The 10,340-nt window shown below is 46.6% G+C and overlaps 1 long non-coding RNA gene across 1 annotated transcript; it reads right to left on the reverse strand.

Moving 5' to 3' along the window:
* Positions 1-5,705: 5,705 nt before the first annotated feature.
* On the reverse strand, positions 5,706-10,334 carry LOC107182260. The gene is made up of 3 exons (XR_001512979.1): positions 10,124-10,334; positions 9,677-9,710; positions 5,706-5,910 (listed from the first exon to the last, which is right to left on the reverse strand). It is a non-coding gene; the product is annotated as an uncharacterized LOC107182260 (long non-coding RNA).
* Positions 10,335-10,340: the final 6 nt, after the last annotated feature.

The raw sequence follows: 10,340 nt of genomic DNA on the forward strand, positions 1-10,340 counted from the left end.
AATTTCCAACAGTTTTGTAATAAACTCCCTTTATTAAATTCCTTCCTCCTTGAAATACCACAAGCAGCCCCTGTCGGTGACATACCCTAATGGATACATGTGAACACCCAAAGGTGGAGGAAGAGGAGGAGAAAGACAGTGCTAACAGCTACATCAAGAGCAATCACAGAACTCCCGACCTACCACCAACCCCAGGTAGGAAATGGTGGGAGGTAAAATCAGGTAGGTGGGATGAGGTGAGACTATGGAAGATGGTGAATGCCAGGTGAGAAGAAGGAAGCAAGGTGAATATAATGGCAAGGACCATATTTTAGGGCAGTGATGGTGAACCTTTTGAGCTCGGCGTGTCAGCATTTTGAAAAACCCTAACTTAACTCTGGTGCCGTGTCACATATAGAGATTTTTTGATATTTGCAACCATAGTAAAACAATGACTTATATTTTTGATATTTATTTTATATATTTAAATGACATTTAACAAAGAAAAATCAACCGAAAAAATGAGTTCGCGTGTCACCTCTGACACGCGTGTCATAGGTTCGCCATCACTGTTTTAGGGCAACCAGTGGTGGTATGTAAGGGACATTTTAGTGTGTGGGCAACAGGAAGAAAGTGAAAACAGAGGTGCCCAAGAATGCAGAGATGTGAAAACACAGAAAAAAGTGCCTCTAAGAGATATGTTAGAAGAAGAAATAAGATATTTTGGTATATTGTAATTAAAGACAATAATAACAGCTGCCATTTATGAAGTTCCAATTAATTATACATCAGATACTCTGCTGGGTTCTTTACTTATGTTAGTTATAATCCTGCAAAGCAGAAATCATCTACATTTACAAATTAGAAAACCAGGTTTTAGGGATGTTAATTGATATGCTCAAGGTCAATCAGCTAGAGATCAGAGCCAGCACTTGAACTTGATTAGGTTGCTCTGAAGGCCTGCATTCATTCCACCACGCTATGCTGCTTTCCTTCCTATCACTGGTCCTTTTAACAATTCAGAGGGTCAAACATGATCCCCACTTGGCAAGAGGCAATGGAGTACAATCAAAAGGGCAAAGCCTTTCTTCTCTGACATGAAGCCCTAAGAAGAATATAATCATGAGGAGACAAATGCAATTGAGGGATATTCTCCAAAACAACTGGCCTGGTCTCTTACAAAATGTCAATGTTACTAAAGAGGAAAAAAAGATGAAATACCATCCTAGATGGAAAAAAAATGACTAAAGAGATATGACAACTAAATGCAGTGAGTAACCTGGATTGGATGCTGAATCAAACAAACAACGCTATCAAGGATATTTTATAAACAATTGGTAAAGTAAAACAGATATTAAATAGTAATGTGTTAATGTTACACTTCCTTCCCACGTGACAATGTTATTGAGGTTTTGTGGAAGAATGTCCCTTTCTTTGGAGATGACTTAAAATATTTAGGAGTAAATCAATACAGTGTTTCCAAGTAATTCTCAAATGGATTAGCAAAATTATGATCAAGAGAGAGGGTGCAGATGTGGCAAAATGCTAACAATGAAAGGGTCTGTGAGATTGCATTATTCTTACAATTTTTCTGTAATTTGAAATTTTTCAAAATAAAAACTTGAAGGAAAAATTTTAGGAGCATGCATTTCCCCCTCAACCTCCCCCCCACCCCCCAACAAAAAAGACAAGAAAAGAAGGTCTTCAAGTTGAATACACCTGAGTCTACCCATACCAGCTGTGTGAACTCTGTGCCCCCTTTTCCTCAGCTGCAAAGTGGCAGTGTTGATGTCCAGCACAAGCGCTTCTGTGGGACAATGCAGGCACCATTGGAGTGACACCTGGAGCAGGGTGGCCAGCACCCTGTCCTTTGTGTTCACATTTGCTCTCCTCCCTCCTGCCTCATCCGTTTCACCTCAGGATCCATTAAAATGGCCTTGGAAGGAGATTTGCTCAGGATAAATAAGAACAACTATGTGCCCTGTAGAGTGCACAGCTGAAGCAATATACCCTGCAGGGACACTGGGATGCAGGCTGGCTGACCCTCTGAATGTCGAACCACAGGGACAAAAGTCAGAAAAGCGTCCACCCACGACTTGCTGGCTTGTGCCATGGACTGGAGCTCAGACACTAGCCAGAGCTTCTCAAAGTGGGGTCACTGGCCCATCTGAGCAGTATCCACTGTGGTCCGACTAGGACCCTAATGGGCTTCTCAGCAGGGTGTCGGGAGTGCGCATTCTAACACGGTCTTCTAGGCGACTCTGAGGCAAACTCAAGTTTGAGCACTCCTGACCCTCACCACAGCCGTTGTGGATGTGCTACCTTATAGCAAATGGTCCACTGAGGAAGAGGATTCCTGTGCTTGAAGCCTAATAATAACATAAAAAGGTTATAGCCACCACAAAGGCGTCCACAAATGGGAGCAAACGGAAATTCAAACCGAGTTGTCCATAGAGATAAAAGCAGGAGATTTAGGGAGAAAGCAATGTTTCTCTCTGAGCTTCACCAGCTCCAGACTCAAAGTGTATGAATGAAATCTGCCCCAGCCTTGGGGGTGAAGGGAGCCGCCATCTAGAGCCCCCAAATCCGCCATTATCTGCACATGAGCACTAAAGGCATCAGAGTGGGCTCTGAGCCCCTCCACTCACCATGACCCTGGGAAACTGCGTAACCCAAACAGTTCCCTCCTCTGACATGTGCAGCAAGTGGTAATTCTACAGCGCCTTGTACGCTCCCAGAGCTCCAGAAATTCCAATGACCGACTTGGAACTGCCAGTGTCCCTCCGAGCCATGCCCGCCGGCCTCTCTGGAGAAGGTCACTCTATTAGATGCCACCTGAGTGAAAGAAGCCAACAGCAGTCACCTGGCTTCCCTGTAGCCCACTGCGGGCTTGTTCGTTGGGCCTGGAAGGTGACTGGGCTCCTCTCTTGAGCCCAGGAGACCAGATCTTTGGCCACACAAGTTCACCTCTGATCCTGAGAATCCTCTATTCCAAACCAACTCCAGCAGGCATTTACCCACAGGGTCTGAGTTATTTTGGGAGACTCCACATCCTGTACTCAGCCCTAGGGAGGGGAAGAGAAAAACAGACAATTGGGCAGTCTCCACCCCCAATCCACCCCCAAACTCAGATTGGGGGCAGAGAGCCATTTGCAACTTTAACTCTTTCCTGGCTCTGGCTGAGACCAAGCCAATTCCACTTAGAAAAGCCTCAAATGGCAGCATGTCAACCATTGTAATTCAAGAAGGGGGGGACAAATAACTAAGTATATCAGGAGAAAATTATGCGTGGAAAGTGACTTTTAAAAATCGTCTCTAAATATTACAGCCAGAGTGAAAGGATGGAAATTGCATCATCAGAAGAGCATTTTTGTGTGTGTAGTTTACCCCAGGAGTGGTCTGGTCTAGCATCTGGCCTTGCACAGGAGAGGTGCTGGGTGCAAGGAAAAGAGAAAGGGAGGCAGCAAGGAAAGAGTCTGCAATGATTTTGCCAGGGTGACGAGGGCCTTTTTGCATGGGGAATGTGGTTCATTAGGCTTGAGGTGATAACTCATATTTAAGAACCATGATTTGTTAGATCTCTCCTGGATTCACTTCCACACACAGTCACTCAGGGCCTAGCATTTGGCGAGAACTGAGCGCATCCTGGGAGTGGACAGAAATGAATAATGCACAACCCCTACTGTCTGCCCTTCAGATGTCTTTCAAGGACAGGAGAGTCACACATGATGGGCGCCTGGCATCCCTGAAACCAATCAATCTGGGGACTGTGAACCCCCATAGAAGAAAACCTGATGGCACCAGTGGGCTTGTATTTAAATCCTCCTCAGCTGCAGAAAACCACTGCTCTGCCCTTGATGGACACTTGCTTCTTAACACAAAACAACACAACACAAAACAACACAAAACAGAACAAACACAGCCTGCTTTCTCTGCCTCTGACACCCACCTCCTCCAGTCTGCCAGGCCTGCCTTGGTCCTGGCTCCTCACAGAAGCAGTGGTCAGCCCTGGAGATATCACTGATTTCCACTGCCCTAGCCTCCTTGGGACCTGGCTGGCCTACTGTCCTCTAACCCTGTTTCCTTTCTGCCACACTTTCTATTTCCTCTTTGACCACATGCTTCAAGCCCCATCTGCTGGGCCCTCAGGCTACCTGATGCCTGACCTGAGATAACTTTATGTCCTCAGACACCTATGGTCCATTTTTGGCTCTGCTGCCCTAACCTGTTCTACTGCCAGTAAGCTCCAGGTGTCAATGGTGGCCTTCAAGACTGCCATCGGACTGATGTTTGGGACTGAAAAGCCACTGCACTCAGAGGGTTTGCAACCTCCATAATTTACACTACAACTGCCAGCGGACAGGCAGTTTGACCGTTGAGATGCATCAGCACAAAACAATTCAACTAATTGGCTTTCCTAGCCCCCATTTGTACATCAGACCCCAAAGGACGGAGCCCTATTCTCGTCAAAGGGACTTTCCAACTGGCTCTCAGACTGTAGCTACAGCAGAATCGCCTGGTGGGCTTGCTGAGCCACCCCTTCCACCCCCCACCTATGGTTCTGGAGAACTGAAAATCAAAAGGACAATTTGTATTTCTAAGAGGCCCTCGGGTGAAGTTGATGCTCTGGTCTAGGGACCTCACTTTTGAGAACCCCTGCTCCAGTCCAGTGGTTTTCAAACCTGGCCCACATTGGACTCACTGAGGGAGATTTAAAAACAAACAAAACCACAAATGCCTGAATCTACCCTCCTCCCTATTCTGATTCAATTCGTCTGAAATACAGTCTCGTCACTGGGCACTGTATAAACGCTGTAGGTAATTCTAATGTTCAGCAAGGGTTGTGGATGTCTGCTGTTGTCCATTTCATTAGCTGGGCTAGGGGTGGGGAGGCTTCTTTATCACCCCCGCCCCCAGGGACCCTTGAGACCCCCAGATAAAATATAGGACACCCAGTTAAATTTGAATTTCTATAAACAACTAATAATATTTTACTATACGTATGTCCCAAATAGTGCATGGATGTCCTTTAATGTTATTTTTTCCCTAAATATGGCATCCCTACCCTTAGACACTTCCATAACACAGAATGAGAAACAATGACCTGTCAGGTCCCATTTCATAAATATTAACACCAAGAGTCCCAGAAGACACAGAGGAAGTCTCAACCTCAGTCCAGAATTCTTTTCCTTCCATCACGCTTAACTGTGCTAAAGGTACTCATACCCTTTTCTTGTTAGGGGGTTATTGTCAGTTGCCTGGAGGTGACTTCAAAGGGGTAGATAGGAACTCTGTCTTTTCTACTCCCTTTTCAATTCTCACCTCCACCCACCTTTCTGTTGCAGATATCACAGAGGCTGTCCTGGGCTATGGCCATTCTCAGGGCCATATTCTTAAGGCCACCTCAGGGAGGATGTGGGCTGGAAGTGGTACTAGCCAGTGACAGCTGTGAGCTGAGAGCCCATAATTGGGTAACACAAGGACAAGTGGGATTTGGCACAGGCAAAGTACAGGCAAAGCATGTTGGGAGAGGCCCACTTAATTCGTAGAGACACTCGGAATTAGTTGTAAATTCTCTGGGAAGAGATCAAGGCAGCGGCATAAACAGCTCAATTAAACTGTCGGCTCAATGCTCAATGTGCGGTAATGGTCAAAACACAGCCTTTAATCTAGATACAGAGGATTATCTTTCAACCAGTAATGAGATTCCTAAGATTAGTTGTACCTGGGTGGAGGGAACAACAGCTGGCTCAGCGACACTGCAGACAGGCTTGCATGTCAGCATGACTGGGACTTGCGTGGAAGAGGCTGCCTGGGCGCCACAACCCTCCTGGAGCCCCATCTGGATGCTAGGAGGACAGGGAAGATTCTCGTTCTGCTTTCTCGGCTTAAGAGACACGGTCTTTGCCTTTTGCAACAGCATAGATGGACCTGGAAATTATAATGCAAAATGAAAAAAGCCTGTCAGAGAAAGACAACTACCATATGATCTCACTTACATGTTGAATCTAATGAACAAAATAAATTGACGAACAAAATAGAACCAGAGTCGTGGATGCATGGCACAGACTGACAGATGCCAGAGGGGAGGTGGGTGGGGTGGACTGGACAAAAGAAGGTAAAGAGAACTGCCATCCAAGAACATATATGCATAGCACATGGACACAGACAGCAGTGTGGTTAGGGCCTGAGGGACAGGAGGGCAAGGTAGGGTGAAGGGAGGCAAAGGGAGAGAAATGGGGAACATCTGTAATAATTTTAATAAAAAAAAAAATAGCCCAGCTGGTATTGTCAGATAGTTGAACATTGATCTAAACCAGGAGGTCATGGTTCCATTCCCGGTCAGGGCACATGCCAGGGTTGCGCAATAGGAGGCATGCAGGAGGCAGTAGATCAATGATTCTCATCATTGATGTTTCTCTCTCTCTCTGAAATCAATACATATATATAATAAAATAAATAAAATAAAAAGGGAGATAATCTGGGAATAGAATCCCAGAACACAGTCAGTCTGACATGTTCCCACCTCCAGACCAACGCTAATAACCACAAGCACCAGTTCTGAGGCAGAAATGTCAAGCTTTAGCCCTTTGCCATCTTATCCTTCATGATCAACCACTCACATTCACTCATTCACCAAATATTCATTGGGTGCTTACTAGGTGTCAGTAACTGTTCTGGATGCTGGAGATATGCAGTCAACAAAGAGGAAAGATCTCTTTCCCATCATGGGGCAAGACAACAAATAAACAAGAAAAATCAATAAAATATGCAGTGTGTGAAATGGGGATGAGTGATACTAATTGTTGAGTGGGGACAATTCTAGATATGTTGCCCAGGGGAGGCCTCACTGAGTAGTGATGTTTAAATAAAACCTGAAGGGAGTGAGGGTTGAGTCATGGAGACAGCTGGGCGCAAGCATGTCGGGCTAGGAGAGCTAGTGCAAAAGCCCCGAGGAAGAGGCAGCTTGCTTGGAGCAGGAGAAAAGACAGAAGATGAGGTCAGAAATGTAAGGGGACGAGAGATCAGGTAAGGCCTTATGAGCCCTGTGAGGATTTGGGCATGTACTATTAGGGAAATGGGGATTTAATGGGAAATTTGAGCAGAGAGCCATAAACATATTCTTTTAATAGGATCACTGACTGCTGAGACAGAAGCAGGGAAATGAGTAAGAGACACCTGCAATGACACAGGCAAGAGATGAAAGACAGTTGGAGGCAGCTGAGATATGTGGTAGGATTCTGCATATTCCTTGCTCATGGGTAGCATGGAGTAGGAATGAAAGAAGGTGTCAATGATGACGGATAGCTATGCTTCAGATCTTCATTGAGCACTAAGGACTTCCAAATCTATGCTTCTGACCCAGACTCCTTCCTGCCCTGGGGCCTGGCACACAGCAAGGAACTGACATTAACATTTGGTGGACTGAAATGAAAAAAAGTAGATGAGTCTGTTTGGTTGGTGGCACAATTTTTCCAGGCCTCTACCAATGTATAGTTTACCAGCAGATACTGGAGGGAGGTATAGAAAAAAAAGCTACCATGTCCCCATCTTGATCTAAAGTAAGAAGTTGAGAGAGGGCAGAAACTGAAACAAGGCCATACCCTACCCCTTCCAGTAAGAAAACCAGGAAGGGAATGGGAGGGATGGGAGGGGGACACACACACAAAAAATGCCAAGAATGATGGACACAGTGTTGGGTTTGTGATGTCAAGAGATTGGGTGCCAATCCCAGCTGTGCCTCTTAACTCAATCTCTTCCCTTCATGGCTCCCAGTTTTCCTTCTGAAAACAGAGAGGTGGGCTCTCTGAAAAGAGAGTCTGTCCAGCTGTAACCCTCCCTGTGCTGGGATCCTTTTCCTGCGAGGCCCTGTCTCCTCTAGTCACCTGACACACTACTTCTCCAACGCTGTCCTTAGGAAACTCTTCTGTTCCCTTTCAGAATGATGACTCTGACTCTGAGTCTCGTGAGATGTGTCTCTACTAGTTCCCAAAGAAAAACACCCATGTCTTTTTTGCCTGGTTAAAGTAAATACCACCTTAGGCCTGTTACCCATCTATAAACTGGGAATACACACCAGATTGCTGGGACGCTGAGTAGGGTTAATTACATACAGACTGTGTAGGGGTTAAGCAGATACACGAGTGTGCTAGAAGTTCTTGGCATAATACTATAGTATTACAATAATTTTGGCTTGCAAATTACACCCCAGCCAAGGTATCACATGGAAAAGTGGGTCTGATCCCATGGCCTGCTGAAAGTGAAATGAAAAAATAAGTTGTAAAATATAACGTTTCTTCCTAACCCTTTGAAAAAGGCAGAGACAACACTTCCATGTGCAACCCACATGCAGGGAACAAATTTCCAGATCCTACAGAGGGCTCTCTTGTCCAGGGTCACCTGGCCTGTTGCCAAGATCTGCTGATCTTCCTTCCTGAGCCTAGAAGCAGAAATGGGAGGGGAGGGAGGGAGCCAGAGAAGATTTGTGGTTGGTTGAAAGGTGGGACTTAAATGAGAATGTCCTCCAGTTTTTCTATTCGGGCCTCCCTTACTTGCAGGATAATTAAGTGCTTACAGAGCAGCAGAATGACTTAAAATGTAATTTGAGATATTTAAGTCTAGGAATACCCAAAATAAACATCTTAGCCCAGGTCAACTTCTGGGTCCTTCCACCGTCCCCTAGACCAGTGATGGCGAACCTTTTGAGCTCGGCGTGTCAGCATTTTGAACCACCCTAACTTAACTCTGGTGCCGTGTCACATATAGATACTTTTTGGTATTTGCAACCATAGCAAAACAAAGATTTATATTTTTGATATTTATTTTATATATTTAAATGCCATTTAACAAAGAAAAATCAACCAAAAAAATGAGTTCACGTGTCACCTGACACGCGTGTTATAGGTTCGCCATCACTGCCCTAGACACATCACACACACACACGACAATGAAGGGGTTGTATAGACGGCGATAGTGTCTGTAATTGTGTGGGTCTGAAACATTTTACTGGATCATAGAAGATGACAGTGCAATCTGACCAAAGAGGGCACGAGCAAATAACTTGATCCGGAAAGGGCAATTTGCAGTCTATGCCATGGCTTCATTGTGCGGCTGAGTGAACAGAGCACGGGATTCCGAGTAAGACCCAAGTCTGAGTCCCAGTTCTGCCACTTTGCAACTGTGGCCTCAGGAAAAGTAGAGGAACAGTGAACAGCTGTGGATCCCTTCCTGTCCAGCCTCAGAGTTTGACCTCCACCTCTCGTGTGGCCAGGGCTGTGTCCCGGCCAAAAAAGCCTCTGGTCTTGCTGCTAGGACAAAGGAAAAAAAGAGACCCTCCCGATGCCCATCTATAATATACAGGTAGCAAGTTGAGATTTTTAACAATTTGTGCTGTAAGATCTCTTAGAGAATTTCTCAGGTTTCAGTTCTCAGACCTTAAGGTAAGTCAAATTCTGGGGCTTGCCCAGCCAAATTCAAAGGAACACCAGCTCTAGGGGCAGTGACCTCATTTCCAGGCAGTTCTAGTCGCTACCTGGAGCATGTCGCTGCCCTGAAAAGCAAGCTGGGCCCCTCCCTCTGCCTCAGTTTCCTCGTTTTTAATTAATAATCAAAGGACGATCTTAAGTTGCAAAGTAGAGATTAGTGTAAATGACATCATTTCGGAGCCCCCAGAAGGGAGAACTGGCGTCCTGCGTACCTGGGTGACTTTCTCTGGGCCTCAGTTTCTCCATCTGCAAAACGAGGGCCCTGGATTACATGGAGTCTTGTCAGCTCTTACAATTTGGGCATTAAACATTCCCACAGCTTCCTCCGCCAGGTAGGCCATGAACAGGGTTAAAACCGCGACTACCTCAGAGGTGAAAAGGTAAGCAAACATTCCGACCTCTGCTTAGCCTGGCGCTGGGATTGGTGCAGGGCAGTGCCCCCGCCGCCTCCGCCGGCCGCAGCCGTCAGCCCGATTGCTAATACGCTCATTAGCATAGATTGCTCCGAAGATCCGGCACACCTGGCCAGAACCGGAGTCTCCGTCCCTGTAAGAAGCGGGTAGCCGCTCGGTCCCTAAGGGGTCTCTGCACCCCATTTCCTCCGGCGGGTCGCGCTGTAAACTAGGAATGTTCCCCGTTAATCCACCTTTGCACCCTACCCAACAGCGGGGACGCCCGGGGTACACAGCGCGCGGGTCCCCGGGGAGGCGGACGGGTTTGGTCTCCGAGCGTTGCAGGCTCTGGATGGCTACCTCTCGCCTCAGGCGGCGGCGGGCTGAAAACCTGGCGGGGCGGGCAGCGCCGCGGGACCCCGGCCCCCTCAGGCCTGAGCCCCGAGCTGGCGCCGAGGCGACCGCGGGAGGTGGCGAGTGCTGA

This window comes from Myotis davidii, unplaced genomic scaffold, assembly GCF_000327345.1.
Source record: "Myotis davidii unplaced genomic scaffold, ASM32734v1 scaffold534, whole genome shotgun sequence".
Classification (NCBI taxonomy): domain Eukaryota; kingdom Metazoa; phylum Chordata; class Mammalia; order Chiroptera; family Vespertilionidae; genus Myotis; species Myotis davidii.